Source organism: Lepus europaeus, chromosome 2 (assembly GCF_033115175.1).
Source record: "Lepus europaeus isolate LE1 chromosome 2, mLepTim1.pri, whole genome shotgun sequence".
In the NCBI taxonomy this organism is placed as follows: domain Eukaryota; kingdom Metazoa; phylum Chordata; class Mammalia; order Lagomorpha; family Leporidae; genus Lepus; species Lepus europaeus.
This window is the reverse complement of record NC_084828.1, coordinates 44,761,403-44,783,926: the sequence shown is the minus strand read 5'-3', so window position 1 is coordinate 44,783,926 and position 22,524 is coordinate 44,761,403.

The following is a 22,524-nucleotide window of genomic DNA, read 5'->3' as shown; positions in this document are numbered from 1 at the left end:
TGATAGAATTCTTGAGATGTAAGATCATGAGATATAATAATAAAATAAGTTCTAAATGTCTCTGGGTGCTCCACTAAATACATATTTTATGTAAATGAAGCCAACTAAAGAATTTCTGTCAACCTTAGCTGTATAAAGTTGAGGGACCTGATTTGGACTCCCACGATAAATAGAACAATATTCTTCCAATTACATCCTATGATTTTTAGGTAACCTTGGTTCCTCCTCAATTTTAGAAATAGGAACTCTCAAAAATATTTTTAAAAAAGAGTAAGAGATGGAAATATGCACAAATGCCACCTCTTCAGAAAGACATTTCCTGATCAACCTGATATCAGGAATGACCACCTAAAATCTATATGAAAATGTGGCCCCTTAAAGTTCCTCAGAAGTGCCATCTGAGATGCCACATATGTTACTGGAATTTGGGGTGCCATATGATATCACCATATGCTTATTAATAAATCTCCAATATTAATAAGCCTGAGAGGGTTCTTGCCTAATATTTAGAGAAGAATTCTAAATACTGGCATAAATAAACGAGGCAGCATGGTACATTTTAAGCTTTTATTTAGTGCGAAAGATGCATAGAAGAGTGAAAGCATTATTTAAGAGAGAGGTGAATAGGGGTTCATACCATACTGAGCACCAGGAACCAGCCACATGGAGGAGCATTTGGCCAGGAAGCCTAGGGCGGGTGGCCCAAAGGCCACGTGACCTGGGGGCGCAGGGCTACAGCAAGCCCCCTCCTGGCAAGAAGCCAGGGCAAAGAAAAGAAGAGAACCAGGACACACCTTGTCCCAGGCTTTTAACCCAATTCCAAAGGGGAGTGGTTAATTAACCTGATTGGCTGGTGGGTACCCAGGTGTGGCCAGGTAGGGGCATGAGGGAACACAGGGGCATGGCGAAGGTATCAGGTAGGGCTTGAGGTCACACAGGGGTATAGCGAAGGTGTGGTCTTCCAGCTCACAAACCTAATCAGCTTTAGGCTGTATGCCTGCCTACTTCAAACCTACTTAAAATAAAATTTTCTTAATTGATCTAACTTTTTTTTTTTCCTTCACTGCACTTATCACCACTAATATCCATCTTCATTTTTGTAAATAACTGCCTGGAGAGTAGTTACTTTATTTTATTTATTATGTAGCAAAGTGACTGGCATAAAATCACTTCAAAATATATTTACCTTCAGATATTTCATCTAAACATTACAAGTTTGATTTTATCAATGGCAATACATGTCACCTCAAACAATTTTAAAGAGAATGGCATTCTGCCTTTCTCTAAATGATTAATACATTAATAAATAATGCTTTTGTTTTGGGGGATGATTACTACAAATATTTGTTAATTGTGTAATAAAAAGCCATCTAAAAACAAACATGTTTTTAAATATTATTAAAATTATCATTAAATATCATTAAAAGTATCATTCTCTCTAGAGTTAATATCTAAAATTTTTCTTTTTCTTCACTTGATTTGTGTTTAATTTATATGACAGTGAATTGTTTATGAAATACTAACTCCAGTATTTCATGTAATAATCTGTATAATTCATGATGATGAGGGTGTCAAGACATTTATTTTAGAACATGTGAGTGTACAATGGCATTGAAAGGTTATGCTGATGAAATTAATTCTCCTATTTGACAAAGAGGGTAAAATATATGGAAGACTTTTAAGTAAAAGAAAAATTAACTTTAAAATGGAAAAACATAGAGGGGCTCCCAGTTTGGTCTAAATGATCTTACTATTATCAACCTATTCATAAAATCTCAGTGTGGTACCAGTTCCCTATTAAAGCTTTATGCAGAGAGAGTGGAGCTATTTCGTATGCTTTTCTTTTGTTCTTCTACCACTTTCTCTTTCCCATGTTTACATTACAAGAGGGAAGTTAAGAAAATAAAAGAAGAAGCCAACTGAGGAAGGCCACATAAAGGATGGAGGCCCAGGGAGCAGGAGCACAGAGCACAAGTCCTCCAGGCAGGTTGCCCCATGGTCAACAATACATTTTGCTTTAGAATTCAGTTAAATGACATGAGAAGCCACATCATTATGTTCCTGAATTAACTTCTCTTTCCCATGTGACAATGACTGTTTTTCTTATCAACCACTCTCATCATAGGAAATAAACAACCAACTACCTCAGCAACATATATTAGTAAGATTCTTCCTTTTTCAGGCCAGCTGTCCTTGCAATTATAATTTACAAATACATTCTACAAAGCTCCTCTCAGTTGAACACAATAATGTAATTTTACTGAATGACTCTGCAGAAGGCCTAATTATTTCTTGAAGCAGGGCTCCTGATGTTATTTTGCGTTTAATTCATGACCACATGCTGCAGATTATTATCTGTGCAGCCACCAATGGAAATGTTTTCTACAAAGTATTTCGTTTACTTTTTAACCTGTGACTTTAAAAACAATTGTGCTTTACTTTGCTCCTCAAACACAAAACAGATTTTAAACCTTGTACACATTGAATTAAATCAATTTTAATTCAAAATATGTACTAATTCTAGTATTGTTGAAAGTCCATCTGTTCCATCCAGTCAATTATCCATAGAATTCATGCCAGTGAAAACATTTTTAAAAATTTGTAAACTGTAAAGTAGTATAGATGTTAGGCTGCCACAAAACACACCAAACCCTGGAGAAGGGAAAGGGTTTATTGATGGGGGAAATCCGACAGGTCAGAGGGAAGGAACAAAGAAGGAAGAGAGGGAGTTTGGGAGAGAGATCAACAGAAAGAGAGGGTGAAGAAAAAAGACAGAGAGAGAACTGGAGAAAGAGCACATGTATTTTGGAAGCAGGTCCTGTTAAACCTTTGTTGGAGAGGGCAGGGAAGTAGGAACAACAAATCCCATTAGAATGGGGATAGAGCTGACACCTATGGTTGAGCCATCTGGTCACCTGGTTTCTAGCAAGGGTGGCAGGGGCTAGACCCTAGGATCTTGTTGTGTCTGGGGCATATATCACACCACAAATAAGACTGCACCATTTTACTAACAATAGATGCCTGTGACAGGGAAGGGTGTAATTCATTCATGGAGTTTTTTCTAAAAATGTCAAGTAACACTTAACTTTCTCTCCTAGAGCTGAAATCAGAGAAGACCCCTAAAATTTCACTGAAAGGTGGCCCCTTAAAGTTCCCTAGAAATGCTATCCAGGGTGCCACATGTGCTACCGGAATTTGGGGTACCATACGATTTCACCACAGCCTTATTACTAAATCCCCAATATTAATAAGCCCAAGAGGGTTCTTGTCTAATATTTAGAGAAGAATTCTAAATACTGGCACAGATAAACGAGGCAGCATGTACGTTTTAATCTTTTATTTAGTGAGAAAGATGCATAGGAGAGTGAGAGCTTCATTTAAGAGAGAGAGGTGAATAGGGGTTCATGCCAAGCACCAGGAACCAGCCACGTGGGTAGAGCATCTAGGCCAGGAAGCCTAGAGCACATGGCCTGAAGGCCATGAGCCCTGGAGGCGTGGGGCTACAGCATGCCCCCTCCTGACAAGTGGCCAGGGAAGAAGAGCTGTCCTGGCTTTTAACCTGCTTCCAAAGGGGAGTAGTTAATTAACCTGATTGGCTGGTAGGCACACATTTGTGGCCAGGTAGGGGCATGAGGCCACACAGGGGTGTGGCAAAGGCATGGTCTTCCAGTTAACAAATCTAACAATTTTAGCCTGTATGTCTGCCTACTTCAGGACTATGTAAAGTCTGTTAAGATTTCCTTGTGGTTTCTAGCATTTTATTGTGTGTATTTTTTTAGAAAGACACACACACTTCCATGTATATCTTTTCCTTCTACTTCAAATTATACTGATCTGAAAAATAAAACCTTAATAAAATTAATAGTGAACACAGAGCAAGCGCTTACTATGGACCAAGAATAATACATCACCCTTTTATACAGTATTTCCTGAGTCTTCACAATGGTCCTAGGTAAAATTCTCCTTGACAAGTAATAATTCCAAAATGTGAGATTTCATACCTTGCAAATGGATGATTAGGTAGTAAATGGAGAACACAGGATTTTAGTTAAGAGACCAGCTATCAGGGATTTAATTCATAACACTGTATTATTGACATATGGGAGTATTCAGATTAAGCTTTCATTACTGAGACACTCTGTGTGTGTGTGTGTACTCTTCTCAAGATGTGTAGATTTTTTGAAAGGTGCATAAAGATAATACTAAAATTTCCTTTATGGATGAAAGGTCTTTCAAAACAAAACAGTGATAGCATGAATAAAGTGCCTTTCTACTATATAGAACATATATGGCACTAAAATTATCTTCCTTATATGACTTCTTTATTTGGGGAAATTTAATGTGCCCAAATGGAGTGCAGGCTCTTGGCTTCAACCTGCCAGTTCTGACTGGTTTGAGTATTTGGAGAGTGAACCAGCAGATGAAAGATGTTTCCCTTTTTCCCACTCTCTCTCTCTCTCTCTGTGTGTGTGTTTCAAACAGATGGAAATAAAAAAAAATTAAAAAAATATATTTAGAATAAAAGAAAACAACAAGTTGCAAATAATAACATAATACTCAGCTTAAAATATGAATATATTTCATCAAATAAATCAAACTAGCTTCTGAGACTGAACCCCTATATGAATGTCCCTAATGAAAAAAAAAAGCCAGGGCTCTCCTCTGTCCCCTCAGCCCAACATGTCCTTGCTCATCCTTTAGTTTTAGCTGCTTATCAAAAGGAATTCACCAAATTAATGGAGTGGTACCACTGGGCTAGAAGATTCCAATCACCAGACTGAATGAGTCATTTGCTTATATAACAGATAAGAACCTGGATGACCCGTAGTGTTTATGGCGGGGTTTGTTTAGAAGAATTCTAGGACTGGGACAGAACATAACTTCTGCCTGCGTGTAACCCCCCATACCAACTGAAGCCCATCTGGCTCTCTGAAGAGCACAGCATTGCTGCCCAATCAAAAGAAGGCCATGAACATCACTAGCCAGCAAGGAACTTGGGCGCAAACTGGATACACCCTTCTCAGCCCCAACTTCAGTCTAAAAATTTTACTCTTTACTTCTGCAGGAAGCCTGGGGAATTAAGTGATAGCTGCTAGGCTCCTGGCTCTGCACTTTACAAATAAATGTCTATATTTTTTCCCACTACACAAACATCAATGACAGGCTTTCTACAAGTTGAACAAGAGAATTCAAGTTTGGGGGTTCTACAGCAAGATTTCCCCCTATTTTGGGGAGTTGTTCTGCAATTCTTCCACTGTTCAAATACTTCTGGAATCTCAAAAAATTATCTCTATAATCTATGCTTGTTCTCATAACAAAGGTGCATTTGTTGAAACTGCATTAAAATAAACTAATATAACAAATTCTACCACAGAAGATTGTGTATAAGAATAATGAGCTATTACCCTGCCTTTCTGCAAGAACATATTTTTTCATATTGTCTGGGAAGTATATATGTCACATTGAATCTGCTCATTCTATGACAGGTGGTATTCCAAGCCAAGAAGACAAAAAAATCTGTTAATAAATTTCACAGAAAATATTCTTCTGTTCCATAAAACTAAATTATAATTCATTTTCTTAGTATGCAAATAATGAAAGTCAAATTGCTGTAACTTTTCTAACATTGCATATAGATATTCTATATAAAATTTTGACTTACCAAGAAGAACTTCAAGGGGGCGTTGTGGCACAGCAGGCTAAGCTGCCACCTGCAGTGCCAGCTTCCAATATGGGCACCAGTTCAAGACCTGGCTGCTCCACTTCTGATCCAGTTCCTGCTAATGCATGTGGCAAAAGTAGTGGAAGGTAGCCTGATTTCTTAGGCCCTGCTGCCCTGTGGAAACTCCTGTCTTTTAGCTTCAGCCTGGCCCATCCTTGGCTGTTAAGGTCATTTGGGGAGTGAATCAACAGATGGAAGATCTCTCTCTCTCTCTCTCTCTCTCTCCATAACTACCTTTCAAATAAATAAATAAATCTTAAAAAAAGAACCTGAGGAATTAGTATTACTCACCAGTTTCTGTGCTAAAACCTTAACTTCATTAAATAATACTTTCCAATGAAAATGATAATTGCAGTGTAAAGTAAATCCTTATTTCTATTCTGTAAAATTAAGGGACAAAAGAAGAAGAAGATTTGTGATTTCCATAAACATCCACAGAACACAATGCTGTTAACAACTTGCATAATATACTTCCTTCCATGCTTTATATCTAGGTGGATAAAATTATTATTAAAATCGATATATGTGGGGCATGAGCGCGGCCATGGCACGGCCAGGCCAGGCCTGGCCCGGGGGGCTCCGCATGCGCAGCTGCCCCCGGGTGCTCCCGCCCGAGCTGCATGGAATGGAGCCATGTGGAGCCAAGTAAGATGGTGCCCAGAGGAAGTAAGATGGGCGGAATCCAAAGTTGTTTACCACTAAAACTAATTGGCTGCTCAACATCAGGGGAGGTAACAAAACTAGTAACAAGTGTATAGACATAGGGCTAGTCCTATAGAAATCCCCCCATAAGGTGATTTTTTAAGTGATTGGTTGGTCCTTAGCCCTGCCTCAATGACTCTGCAGTTTTGTGCTATAAAAGGTACTATTATGCAAAAGGTAAATTTAGTCCTTGCTACTAGACTTGGCTCCCCGCTGCGTCTGATTGTCTCAGGGACCGGGAGGCTGGGGAACAGGCTGGGGAACCGGCAAGGGGTGCACTTACCTTTCCTCGGACCCAGTCCATCCTTTACGGGTGGACTAAGACCCAGCAGATATAATCATAAAATAGGAAAATTGAAGAGGTGTTTTTTCATGGAGTGTGTTATACAATTAAATAAAACATGCTACAGAGGAATCCTATGAATCAAAAGATAACTATTATTTTAGGCCTTAATATATTTTTATATGTGAGGGAGCTTTAAAAAGTTCATGGAAAATTTGCAATTTTAAGAAATGTATTTATTTAATTGATACACAGAGAGAGGTGTCTCTCATTTGCTGGTTCATGCTTCAAATGCTTGCACAGGCTGGATTTGGCCAGGCTGCAGCTGGGATCCAGGAACATAATTCAGGTCTTCCAACTGGATGTCAGGGACCCAGTCAACCAGTTGAGTCTCCCTGTTGCCTTCCAGTATCTACATTGGCATGGAGCTAGAATCAGGAGCCAAGAGCTTCTTCTGGGTCACCCACATGAATCAGGGGCCCAAGCATGTGAGCCATTTTTTATTGCTTTTCACAGGCCATAGCAGAGAGCTGGATAGGAAGAGGAGCAGCTGGGACATGAACGGGATGCAGCACCACAAGTGGAAGCTTAGCCTACTACATCATAGCACTGCCCCCTCAACACATTATCTGTTAATCCCACTAGTCCATGAATTTTTTCAATCCCCTTTGTATTAATACATATACTAATATAGACTTAATATGTATATTAATATATACTTAAATATTTGGAAGAGATCAATTGAATTCAGAGATAGAACTTTTAAAATCCAATTTTGGACTAGCATACAGAGTGATTCTAGATATAAGAGGCTAATATTTGTGTATAACACAATAATAATGAAATCATACAATTGTGACTAGACTGTTACTGCTTCACTACAATTTTTTTTTCTTATTGCTTTTTGGTAAATAAAATTAATCGAATAGTGACAGATCATTACTTTGAATGAAAATATTACATTTCCACAAAAGAGGTGCTATGACAAAAATTGTCTATTTGACTGCATTTTATTCAGGCTTCGCTAAGCCCTCTGCTCAGCTAGGCATGACCTTGGGTTTTTGTTTTCAGTTTTCATGGAGTCCAATTTTAGCAAGCATTCTGCTGAGTCAGTTTAGCCAGAATCCTCCACCTTCTAAATCTGATCACTCTCAGTATCTGGCCAAATTCTTTGTCTTTATTATCCTCTATGTGATACCCAATCTCCCTGAAGTGCCTTCATAAAAAATCCCGATGGTTCAGTTCTGCAAAGAATCACCCTACTATCTCGTTACTTTTCCTTGTACTGACCCCTTGCTTAGCTATAAACCCCTACTTTCTTGCTGTGTTCAGTGTTGAGCCCAATTTCTCTCCCCTACTTCAAACCCATACTACACTTGTCCATAGAAGTTGCTTGAAGAAATATTATCTTTTTATCATCTTTAAGCAATATCATGGGTATTTTTATTTTTAACTCTATACATCAGTTCTCAGCCATAAACCTAATGCATTTGTTTTGTTGCATATTAAAAACTTCAGTCAATCAAGTAACTGATATAATATACTTAGAATAAAATAAAATGAGTTGTTGCCAGAATAAATTATAAGAAAAATATGGGTCCTAAAAACAATACAATGAGAATATAACCATGAGTTCATGAAAAAATTTTTCGACAAAAATGAACTTCGATCATGTAATAAGAAAATCTCAGTATATCTTTCAGACAAGAAATTTTACAATCCCCATTATTTAAATTAACAAAATAGAAATTAATACACATATGAACAACAAAGAAACTGATGAAGTTGAAAATAAACAGAAAATATACAAAGTAAAACAAACCTCTGCCAAAACATAACAACAGATAGAATAGAAAGCAAGTTACAAATACAGATTACTAGGTAACGAGTATCAACATAAAATATGTTTTGTAGGGCAAACATTTTTAAATGTTCTAATACTTAAAATAATTTTAAAAGTAAATTAAAAAATTTAAATATAGAGAATAAATTAGATAAATATTCACAATAATGTTCACAGAAAAACATCGTAAACTTAAGAGAAATCAGAAGACATTTCAACAAAATTGATGCAAAATTTAATTATCCAACAAAAGTAAAAATCATGTTTTTTTAAAAAATGGAAAATAATTATATAGAAACTATTTCAATCTAGTATAATTTCATATCATCATAGAAATATTGATTACTAAGACATATTTTAACTTTTCAAATAGTTTCTGCTTTGCCCACAGTCAAAAGCCAGCATGAATAACCATGTGAGCGACACTGTTTTGAAAGTAATTTTTCCTGTCAAGTTTGCAACTTTGACATAGAAACAAGCTATTCCCACCAAGTCTTATCTAAATTGCAAAAATGAAAAGGAATATGTTGCATACGAAGTTCTTTTATCTTACAGTCCTGTGACTCAAAGTTCTACTTCCTCAGAGTTTGGTGTGGCAGAGCTAAAGGCAAGGTGGCCAAGACCTGCACTCTTTGTTGGAGGTCTCAGGGAGGAGTCTGTTCCCAAATACATTCCAGTTTTTGACAGGACTCAGTTCCTTGTGGTCTAAGCACTGAGGTCTATTTCCTTGCTGATTGACAACTGGCTCCCTTTTAGCTCTTCAGGCTGATTTGCCTTCCTTATTACCTTCCCTCCTGCTCTGAGCCAGCCATGGTGAGTCTAGACTTTTGAATCTCTCTGACAATCTCTCTTCTTCTAGCTGCAGAGAATTCTCAAGGCTCACATGATTTGATTGGGCCTATCAGAGTATTCTAGGATAATCGCCCCATTTTAAGAGCTGTAACCTTAATTATGGAGTCAAAGTCTTCTTGCATGACATAACATATCACAAATATCTGGTATTAGTGTTTTTGGGAACTGCCTACGACTGCTGGGGAACAGAGATTTCATAAGATGGTGAGATGTTAAAGGGGATTTTTTTAAACATTTATTTGAAATATAGGAAATAGCATGTTGGAAAGTGCAAACATGATGTCAGACAGTTTCAGTGTTTTCACCCTAGCATTGGTTGCATTATTTATTGACAATGTATAACAACTGAGTCTCTGGCCACAGAAGCAGGATTGGCTGGCGCCGTGGCTCAACAGGCTAATCCTCCGCCTTGCGGCGCCGGCACCCCAGGTTCTAGTCCCAGTTAGGGCGCCGGATTCTGTCCCAGTTGCCCCTCTTCCAGGCCAGATCTCTGCTATGGCCTGGGAAGGCAGTGGAGGATGGCCCAAGTGCTTGGGCCCTGCACCCGCATGGGAAACCAGGAGAAGCACCTGGCTCCTGGCTTAGGGTCAGTGCAATGTGCCGGCTGCAGCGGCCATTGGAGGGGTGAGCCAACGCCAAAAAGAAAGACTTTTCTCTCTGTCTCTCTCTCACTATCCACTCTGCCTGTAAAAAAAGAAGAAGAAGAAGAAGAAGAAGAAGAAGAAGAAGAAGAAGAAGAAGGATTATATGTAGCAATATTCAACTATTATTTTTTAAAGTCACTAAATTTTTTATTGTCCTTTATTTATTTATTTATTTGTTATGTTTTATTTATTTATTTTAGAAAGCTTTTATTTAATGAATACAAATTTCATAGGTACAGCTTTAGGAATATAGCAGTTCTTCCCCCTTTACCCGCCTTCCCACCCCAACTGCCATCCCACTTCCTACACCTTTTCTCATCCCATTTTTCATTAAGATTTGTTTTTAATTAACTTTATATACAGAAGACCAACTCCATACTAAGTAAGGATTTCGACCGTTTGCACCCACACACAGATGCACAAAGCATAAAGTACTGTTTAAAGACTAGTTTTACCCGGCTGGCGCCGCGGCTCAATAGGCTAATCCTCTGCCTTGCGGCGCCAGCACACCGGCTTCTAGTCCCGGTCAGGGCACCGATCCTGTCCCGGTTGCCCCTCTTCCAGGCCAGTTCTCTGCTGTGGCCAGGGAGTGCAGTGGAGGATGGCCCAAGTGCTTGGGCCCTGCACCCCATGGGAGACCAGGAGAAGCACCTGGCTCCTGGCTTCGGATCAGCATGGTGCGCCGGCCACAGAGACCATTGGAGGGTGAACCAAGGGCAAAGGAAGACCTTTCTCTCTGTCTCTCTCACTGTCCACTCTGCCTGTCAAAGAAAAAAAAAAAGACTAGTTTTACCATTAATTCTCATAGTAGAATTCATTAATGACAGAGGCCTTACAATGGGAGTAAGTGCAGAGTGACTCCTGTTGTTGATGTCACAATTGACACTCTTATTTATGAAGTCCGCGATCACCTGAGGCTTTTGTCATAAGCTGAAAATGCTATAGAAGCCCTGTGAGTCCACAAACTCTGTCAGTATTTAGACAGGGTCATAAGCAAAGTGGAAGTTCTCTCCCCACTTCAGAGAAAAGTACCTCCTTCTTTGATGGCCCCTTTCCACTGGGGTCTCACTCACAGAGATCCTTCATGTGGATCATTTTTTACTACAGTGTCTTGGCTTTCCATGCCTGAAATGCTCTCAAACCACTAAATTTTGAGAATGGATTGACCCACAATAATAGATCATAATGAAAACAGCTCATTCCCTTGAAATACCTTTGCAATTTCTTTTATTCTTTGTATCACTTTTGTTCTCAAGTCTGCTTCTCAAATTCAGAAATTATTGATATATTACATATAATGGTTAAAAATGTAAAATTTACAGTGGGAAACAATTCAATATTTGAGGTTAATAAAAAGTGGTTGTACAAAATGAAACTAAAAGATATGTTTATTTTGGTGCAAAAAAGTTGAGTCCATGAAATTTTTTCACAATACACATCTTGCATAAACTTTCTGAAGATTCCTCATATGCAAGAATTTAAAAAAAAACTACACCACCATAAATCTTTTAATTCCATTTTCATGAAGTTTTTAATGTATCCCACATTATTAAATATATTTATTTACAAACACAGAAGTCATCCATTTAAAGAGTAGTTACTAATACAGGAAAGAGGCTTGTGATTTAATTAAAAAATATTTGATAAAAATATTTACTTGCTTGGCAATGGATGGCCTAGCAGGCACCTCCTAATCCAGATTTCTCCTACTCTTTTCTCTGTACCCAATCAGCTCAACATGAATGGAAAGAACAATTCTCATTCTCACTTTAGAGTCTTAAGCACTAGTTAGTTTTTTATTTATTTATTTTTTTTTTATTTAGTGAATATAAATTTCCAAAGTACAGCTCATGGATTACAAAGGCTTCCACCCCACAACTCCCCCCCAACCCGAAACCCTCGCCCCCCCACTCTCCCCTTCCATTCCCATCAAGATTCATTTTCAATTCTCTTTATATATAGAAAATCAGTTTAGTATATATATAGATTTCAACAGTTTGTCCTCCCATAGCAACACAAAGTGAAAAAATACTGTTGGAGTACTAGTTATAGCATTAAATAACAGTGTACATCACATTAATGACCGAGATTCTGCAAGATATTTTTTTTTAAAAAAAGATTGATTATTTTTCTATGTAATTTCTACTTATTTGAAAAATAGTGTTAAATATAGAGAAAGCTAGAGAGGGAAGTGGGAGAGAGAGAGAGCAAGAGAGATAACTTCCATCTGCTGGTTCGCTCCCCAAATGGCCACAAAGGTGCAGGGCTGGGCCAGGCTGAAACCCTGAGGCTGGAAATCCATGCAGGTCTGGGTGGCAGGAGCCTTGGTACTTGGACTATCATTTGCTTCTTTTCTGGGCACACTAGCAGGAAGCTGGAGCAGAAATGGAGCAGCAGGAACTCAAATTGGCTCATATGTGATGTCAGCATCGGACAATGGCTTCACCTCTAGTGCCACCACGCTGGTCCCTAAGCACTAGTCTTAATGTTTTCAGACATAGCCTGTCTGATCTCTAGTCCAATCATGCAGTAATTAAAGGGATCATTTCAGACAGTGAGGGATCCCAACCACCCACCTATCCTCACCTGCTTCCAGACACTGCCCTCTTGCCTATTGTGGGTGGCCAGTATCTCACACTCCTCACTGAAGGATATCCCATTCTCTTTCCTTCTCACAAGCATCATGGTTCTCTCCTCTTTCTTACACAAATTTTTGCTTCTCTTTAGATTGTTTCAATTAACATTCAAACCTGATGTTATTTTTCTCGTTTTAGCGGAAAAAATGAAACATTTTGGCTCCATTTCCCACATCCTTCTGAAGCACCATTCAGTTTCTTCTTTCCTTCTTTTCTTCTTTTCCTGCTTTTGGCAAAGAAAGAGGCAAGGAAATATATATCTATTTATTATATCACAGTATTATGTATAATATGTAAAATTATATATATTTAAGATCATATTCCCCTTATATAACATTCTCACAAATGACAGGATTGTAGAGACAGAGAAGAAATTCTTGGTTGCCAGGAGTTTGATATAATGGGGAAAAGTTGTTGTAACTATAAAGTATTAGCCTGAAAAAAACACCATTGTCTGTCAGCTGGTGAACAAATAAACAACTGCTGATATATTCATGTGATGGAATACTAAGTAAGCAAAATAAATATTAGTGTATACCACATACTATATAGATTCTTTTTTTAAAAGATTATTTTTTACTTATTTGAAAGTCAGAGCTAGAGAGATCTTCGATCTGCTGGTTCACTCCCCAGATGGCCACAGCGGCTGTGGCTGGGCCTGGCTGAAGCCAGGAGCCTGGAGTCTCTTCTGGGTCTCCCACGTGGGTGCAGAGGCCTAAGCCCTTGGGCCATGTTCTGCCTGTTTTTCCACGCACATTAGTAGGGAGCTGGATCAGAAGTGCACAATCAGGATTCAAACTGGCGCCTGTATGGGATGCCGGCGTCCCAGGTGGAGACTTAAACTGCTACACCACAAGCCGGCCACTACATGAAATTTTTTGAAAAAAGAAAAAAGGCAAAACTGTAGTGCTGAAAGCAGATGAGTAGTTGCCTGGGCTCTGGGGTCAGGAGAAGATGGACCACAAAGGACTTGGCAAACTTGGAAATCAAGGCACTGTTTGGTATCTTGACTGTGGTAGCAATTACACAGCTGTGTACAGTACCAAAACTAATCAAACTATACATTTAACATAGAATTCTATTGCATGTAAATGATACTTCAATAAACTGGAATATATTTTTTCACTAAAAAAAGATCATATGAAATGATATTCCATAAAACATAAATATATCATGTATATGTGAATATATAATAAATAATACAAACATAAATATAGATTAATAAACATATAGATACACCTTATATGAATATATAAATTTATTATAATATATTATACATAATATAAATATTATATATAAGGCCAGGAAAGAGTGCCCTATACATGCTTTAATTCTTCTATGCCAATTGGACTCCAGTGAGGTTTTCATCCCTAGTACTCCACAGAAACTGTTCTCATCAAGCTCTCTGAATTCCTCCTCACTTGAGATTCAGCAATCTGTTCACATTTTCCTTCTATCAGCGCTGGGTAACACAGGTAGAGCTCTCGCTCTTCAACTCCCAAATGTTAGAACAGTTTAAATGGTGCAACTCTATTTCTGACTCTGTACTTAACATTTCCATGTGAGGGATGAATATGCTTCTCAAATCTGATGTGTTAAACTCTGAATTTTTAATTTTCTACTTCAATGGACTTCTCCATCTTAGAAAACAGACTTGGGGCAGGTGTTGTAGTGGGGACCAGTGTTGTGGCATAGTGAATAAAGCTGCTGCCTGTGATGCTAGCATCTTGCATGGGTGCTGGCTCCAGTTCCAGCTGCTCCACTTCTGATCCAGCTTCCTGCTAATGGCCTGGAAAAATGGGTAGAAGATGGCCCAAGTGCTTGGGCCTGTGCCAGCCACATTGAGGAACTGAGATGGAGTTCCAGGCTCCTGGCTTCGGCTTGGCCTAGCCTGGGCCATTGAACAAGCAGATGGAAAATCTCTCTCTCTCTCTCTCTTTTTAATTCTTCCTTCAAATAAATAAATCTTAAACAAGAGGGAGGAAGAAAGAAAGAAAGAAAGAAAGAGAGAGAAAGAGAAAGAAAAAAAGAAAGCAAGCAGACTTGATGATTCCTGTGTTCTGTGGCTCTGCAATAGAGTAGTTGTCCAATTGATATTTGTTAAATTAAGCAGTAAATAAATACATGTACTAAATTTCAGGGTAAACACAAATATATATATATATATATGTACATATATATATATATACAAACTAAAATGTAATTTACCAATATCTGAATAGTATTTATGACTCAATATTCAACTTATTTAAATTCTTCTCAATTTATCAAGTTTAAAATCTGAGCATTTTAGCTATCGACCAGACAAGGTAGTTGACTTTTATTATCTTCTGAGTTAGATCTACTTTCTGTTTGTGTTCATGAAATTACCCAATGGATACTTGGAATTGATGGGCTAAGGGACTCTAAAATTGCAGGCTAAGCTACACTAAAAACAACTCTCAGTGCTTTGAAAACTGCATGTGTCATCCACATTCCTCATGAAAACAAGTATTGAAAAAAAAAAGTTCTTGTAAAAATAGATCTAATAACACATACTCATGTATGCCCAAATTAGGTTTAAAGTGTATCTGGTTTTTCCTTTTTTTTTTTTTTTTTTTTTTTTTTAACAAGGGCCATGGTGCTTCATGCTTTTTATTTACTGATGTACAATTCATACCACATGCCCATAAAACAGATTTTTTTATTTATTTATTCATTTTTAATTTAACGGTTTCTCTTGGAATACAGTGGTTATGGGTTTAGGTCCTGATTTTTGGCTGGCTGTGAGATTCTAAAGTTGTTAAAACCTTCTGTGACTCAGTTTCTTTTTTGTAAAATGGGTATTAAAATAGCATGCAGCTCATTATCACTATTTTGAAGATCAAATGAAAAGTGTGTAGAGCATTTCCTGATGCATGTTCCTACTGACTGTGACACACAGCAATGAACACATGCCTACATTAGAATAACCTGCTAGTTCTGCATATGTATGTTGTGATTCTTAGGGTTGCTATGAAAAAATACTACAGACTGGTGGCTTAAACAATGTATTTTCTCATAGTTCTAAAGACTGTGAAGCCCAAGACTAAGTTATCAAAAGGGTTGGCAGCTTCTAAGGCCCTTCTCCTTGGTTCACAGATGGTTATCAACTCACTGTCCTCTTTCTTCTGTGGTCTTTCTTCTGTGTACATGCACATGGTGTCTCCTTTGTGTGTCCAAACTTCTTCTTGAAAGGACATAAATTGTAATGGGTTTGGGCCACCTTCAATTTCTCATTTTAACTTAATGATTTTTTAAGGCCCTATCTTTTTATTATTTTTTTAATTTTTATTTAATAAATATAAATTTCCAAAGTACAGTTTATGGATTACAATGGCTTCCCCCCATAACTTCCCTCCCACTCGCACCATTCCCATCTCCTGCTCCCTCTCCCATTCCATTCACATCAAGATTCTTTTTCAATTATCTTTATATATAGAAGATCGATTTAGTATATATCAAGTAAAGATTTCATCAGTTTGCACCCACACAGAAACACAAAGTGTAAAATATTGTTTCAGTAGTAGCTATAGCATTACTTCACATTGGACAACACATTAAGGACAGATCCCACATGGGGAGTAAGTACACAGTGACTTCTGTTGTTGACTTAACAATTTAACACTCTTGTTTATGGCATCAGTAATCTCACTAGGCTCTAGTCATGAGTTGCCAAGGCTATGGAAGCCTTTTGAGTTTGCTGACTTCGATCTTATTCCAACAGGGTCATAGTCAAAGTGGAACACACAATTATTCGTAGGTGTTTAAATATAACTGAAAAGTGATCCCTGTTATATATAAGAGTGGGAATAAGAGAGGGAGGAGATGTACAATTTGGGACATGCTCAAATAGTGGAGTTAGAAACATGCCAGGGGATTCCAATACAATCCCATCAAGGTGGCAGGTACCAATGCCATCTCACTAGTCCAGGTGATCAATTTCAGTTCACAATTGATCACACTGATAGGTCTAAGAGTCAAAGAGATCACACAAACAAGACTAGTGTCTGCTAATACGAACTGATAGAATCAAAAAGGGAGAGAACGATCCAACATGGGAAGCAGGATACACAGCAGACTCATAGAATGGCACATGTCCTAAATAGCACTCTGGCCTCAGAATCAGCCCTTAAGGCATTTGGATCTGGCTGAAGAGCCCATGAGAGTATTTTAGGCATGGAATTCCAAGACACTCTGGCAAAAAAAAAAAAAAAAAAACCTAAATGAAAGATCTCTGCAAGTGAGATCCAAGTGGAAGGCCCTATCTTTAAAGAAAGTAGTCTCCTGATAGTCATACAGGACTAGAAATTGATGCAACTCCCATCAGATACCAAAATCTGTGAATGTTCATGTCCTTTCATAAAATGACATATTTTTGGATAGAACCTATGTGCAGCCACCCATACACTTTAAATACCACTGAGGTATTTATGATACCTAAAATGATGCACATGCTATGTAAGTAATTGTTATACAGAATTGCTTAGGAAGTAATGACAAGAAAAAAAAATGTGTACGTGTTCAATACAGATGCAACTTTTTCAAATATTTTTGATCCACATTCAGATAAATTCATGAATGTAATACAGAGCAGTGCTTGTATGGTCATATTCTGAAGTACTGAGAGTTAGGTCTTTGATACATGAATGCTGTTGAACAGGATTCAACTCATAGTACCTATAGATAAATTTGGCAAATTCTAAACATAGTCTTCCATTGAGTTTAGCTCTCTACAATCCCTATACTCTTTAGTTATTCCAATAGTTTTGTAAAGGGTGTTTTATTTATTGCTTATTCATTTTTTTATTTATGATGATTCCTAGGCTAAGATAAAGGTGACCTTTCTTAGAGGAACTGCAGAGCAATCAAGTTCAGAATTTGACTTTTGAGTCACATCTGTCTGACTCCAGGGCCAGGTTTATACTACCATGTTGCTACTTATTCTAAATTGATCAATTGTCTTCTGTTTCTTCTATTGGCCAATTTGTTTTCGAGATAAGTCTTTCCAACTGTCTTGCTCGATGTAGATGCTGTTCTCATTTTTCTTCGTCTATTAGCAGTCTCCATTTGTAGAGCTGTTTTGCCAGTGCATGTCGATGTAAACTTGTGGATTTGGTTTCTCTTTTTACAGAAGTGTTTGATCTTTAACTCCAAATGTTCAGCAATTATCAAAATAAAAATAACTAATCTTTCTTCCAAAATTAATTATTTCTTCACTAGATCCTAGAGTCATATTAGGGCCACTTTTGCCAACATGGCCATTTCAGATGTTGAAGTGAGATCAAGATTGTCAGGGATTCCTGGAAGATGAAATACATTTACACAAATTTGTCAAAGTTCTAAGGTAATAACACTGAATGAGGGAAGCAGACGCTGTGGTACAGTGGGTTAACACCCTGGCCTGAAGCGCCGGCATCCCATATGGGCACCAGTTCAAGACCCGGCTGCTCCACTTCCAGTCAGCTCTCTGTTATGGCCTGGGAAAGCAGTGGAAGATGGCACAATTCCTTGGGCCCCTGCACCCACTTGGGAGACCTGGAAGAAGCTCCTGGCTCCTGGCTTCAGATTGGCGCAGCTCCAGCCGTTGAGGCCAATTGGAGAGTGAACCATCAGATGGGAGACTTCTCTCTCTCTCTTTGCCTCTCCTATGTGTAACTCTGACTTTCAAATAAATAAATAAGTCTTTTAAAAAAAAAAAGACTGAATGAGGCATAGACTTTTGTTTCATTGCTCTATTTCTATCTCCACTGTCTTCTATTTGTCCACATTTCTAAAGTAGACTAATTTATAAATAATCAATGAGCTGAATATATATAAATCAATATTATGACTTATTTTTTTAAAAAAGGGCTTAGGGATAGGTATTTGGCCTGGTGATTAAGACACCGGATAGTATGCCTGAATTCCACATCAGAACACATGGATTCAATTCTTGCCGCCAGCTCTGGATTCCAGATTCTTGCTAATGCAAACCTTGGGAGGCAGTGGTGATGACTGAAGTGGTTGGGCTTCTGCCTCCTATATGAGACCCTGGGAACTTCTCTCTCTCTCTCTCTCTCCCTCTCTCTCTCTGTCTTTCAAATAAATGACTGAATGAGTGGATGAATCAATGAACAAATACATAAAAGAAGAGTTTATTTGGAGAGTGAACACATCTAACTAATCCATCTCATTTTTAATGGATTGTGAGGGAAGCAACAATTTTTAAACCAACATTGGTTTTAAGAAATAATTATTGTCGTGTGAGTGGCCTCAGTTGGTAGGAAGGTTTACATATTGACCTGTGGTCTGATCTAAATGAATGCTCTACTAAAAATATAAATTTGAAGTTTTATTTATGTTCCATTAAATTATTTTCTTCTCCTTTGATAACTCCACTAAGCTTCAGTGAAAAATATAATTCATCACAATAACAATAATTTTTAAGAGAAAATAAAAACATTTTATTTTCACATTTATTTTTCCTTTTTGATAATATTTACTTTTCAGGATCCTCTTTTTTTTTTTTTTTTTGACAGGCAGAGTGGACAGTGAGAGAGAGAGACAGAGAGAAAGGTCTTCCTTTGCCGTTGGTTCACCCTCCAATGGCCGCCACGGCCGGCACGCTGCGACCGGCACACCACGCTGATCCGAAGCCAGGAGCCAGGTGCTTCTCCTGGTCTCCCATGCAGGTGCAGGGCCCAAGCACTTGGGCCATCATCCACTGCCTTCCCAGGTCACAGCATAGAGCTGGCCTGGAAGAGGGGCAACCGGGACAGAATCCGGTGCTCCAACCAGGACTAGAACCCTGGATGCCTGTGCCGCAAGGCAGAGGATTAGCCTATTGAGTCGCGGCGCCAGCCATTCTGGATCCTTTTTACAAAGAAAATGTAAAGTATCTGCTCTATCTTTTTACCAGTAAGTTACTTCAGGATTCCAAGACCTGTGTAATTTTGGAATCTGGACAATATTTGACTTTGTATTATGCAATCAGGTATGTATTATTTAAATATTGAGAGGTCACAGGTTTCATGCAAGATAAATACATCATCAAAATATTAATTTTCATTTAAATTTTATAATTTATGTATTGGTATAGTTGTGGTACTTGGTAATTCAGGAATTACAAAGATTGTCCATATCTATGGAATGCTGTACTTGAGAAAACAATAGGATTATATTTGTATCACTTTATCAGATTAGTTTTCCTCAGGATTTCAGAGATGAAGCAGAGAAAGGATATTAAATTTCCTGGGAGAGAGGGGACTTACAGCTTGGCAAAAGCCACAGGGAAGAGAAATATCTGAGGCACAGAAAGAAGTGCTTTCCTTTTACTTTCAGTAAATCTTGATCACTTCCCATTTTAATCTGATTCTTATGAGACACTATTTTCTATAATTAATCAAGTATAAAATATAAGGGAAAATATGAAATCAATATTAGTCTGATAAAGGGAATTCTGTAAGGCATTAAACAGGGTGTCTTTAAAATAAGCAAACAACTTTAAAGTACCACTTATTTACTTGGGCAGTGAGGAGTAAAAGTTTGAAAGCTGGATTCTCAGCACCATTGGACAGTCCTGGCTTTACACTGGAAATTCATGACACAGTTTTCTCAATTTTGGCTGCTTTAATGAATTACTATAATCTGGGTGGTTTAAACAATAAATGTGACAAATTTTCTCACAGTCTAGTGGCTAAGAAGTTCAAGATCAAGGTACCAGTGGATCCTGTGCCTTCTCTTTACAAAATCACTAATCTTTTATTCTTTTTCATGGTTAAGTTGTAATTCTATCATGGATATATACCACCACATTTTCTTTATCCAGTTATCAATTGATGAACAACTGGTTTTATTCCCTATTCAGGCATTGTGAGTTGAGCTTCCATAAACAAAATTCTTTTATATGCTGATTTCATTTTGCAACAAAATGGATGAAGCTGGAGACCATTATGCTTAGTGAAATCAGCCAGATCTGAAAAAGACAATTATCATGTTTTACCTCATTTTTGGTATAATAATACATAGAGCTTAAAAAAAAAACAAAAATTGAATGCATAAGAGTGAAACTGACATGATTTGATCACTGTTTATAGTTCTTCTAACAGTCTTTTGGAAGAGTGGTCTTTTGACTTGTTGAAAACTGTAGAGGAGTGTTAACCTGTGATTCTAAAGTAAACTGAAAGTATGTTATCACAAAAATTAAGATAAAAAAGAGAAGGAATGTAGGAGGAAGGAGGGAGGGAAATATCATTATGTTTTTAGAATTTTGAAACACATGAAATCTGTTCTCCTTATGTTAATTTTAAAAAGCACCAATCTTATCATGAAGGTTCTACCCCTGTGATCTAATCACCTCCCAAATGCCCCATCTCTTAATGGCAGCACACTGCGGATTAAGCTTCAATAAAGTTGTGAGGAGACGCAAACATTCATTTCTTAGCATTATTTATGTCATACTACTTGTAAATTGACTTCTGCCTTTGCTCCTTTCTCTCTTCCTTTCCTCTTTCACAACAACAGAGTAACATTTTCCTCTGCTCTTTTGCCATGTTGTATTCTCTTCATAGTCTTCTGCAAATAAGATCAAAATCAGTTTTTTCTAGAACGCCTCTTCCATGAAACTGAATGATTCCACTTCAGAGATACTTCCAAGCTTTAATTTCCAGTAGGACTCTCATCTGTATTAAATAATCTATTAATTGATGATATGCCTATACTTTCAGAATGTAAAGGACAATTTCTGTAACCTTTCCGGTTAACCTGTGAAAAAGGTATCTATTTTTTTTTAGTAATCTCTACAGTACCTACATAGTATGAAATGACTGTCAGTTTGCTTGATGCTACTAGGACAATACTAAACACAGATCTTGTTCTTAAGTTAACAAAAATATCCTAGGAAAAAAAAACACAAGCATAAATTTTTAACTCACTTAAATAGGCAATGTTTAGCTGTGTGATTTTATTAGATATGTTTCCTTAATTTTGGAGATAGGCGGAGTTACTGAAAGACGCAGTCCAAATTACAACTGAAGGTCTATATCATACAAATTATATCCAAATGAGACTAATTAATTCTTATTGTCTAAGTCTGAAACTGAACGCAAAGTTCAGAGCCAAATACAATACATAAAATGAGTCACTTAACATGTACAAAGGAAACAGATTGTAATTTCTTATGAAGATATTACTTGTTATTATTTTCTTTTTTTAAACAGAAAAACACATTTTCCAGATTCTGGAGGGGAGGATGGGAAAGTCACATTGATAGGAAATGAACCATGTATCATGGCTTCAACTAAGTTAGGAGAGATATTGTAATGATCTCTCTGCAAAAGGCAAATTCACCTTATTAATTAACAAATAGGAGGAGTTAGCATTCTAAAGCACTATATTTCAGCATTGTTTGGTAGTGAAACCTGGAGTCTGTAAAGAACCACTCTAATAATTTGTTTCATCCTCCTCTGGCCATTATATTAATAATGACAATGATAATTATAATGATAATAATAATAATATTTTTTTCTATTCCTTTATCTAAAATTTGAAATGCTCTTTCTCTCTGTCATGGAATCAGAGTCTTGAAGAATATAGCCACAGTACAGCAGGAGAGGGGTTTAAATCAACGTCTAAGGTATACATTTTAAAGGACAATGCAAGAGAATATGGGAACAATTTAATACTTGCATTCTGCTTACTTCTGTTGGAAAAATAAGCTGAATGATAACCATAAAGCGAAAAGATAACCATCATCAGGAAATAAGTTTCATTATAATGATATGTACACAAATATGCAGACACTCCTAGAACCTACATGTCATTCATTTCTAGAAACTCATTTT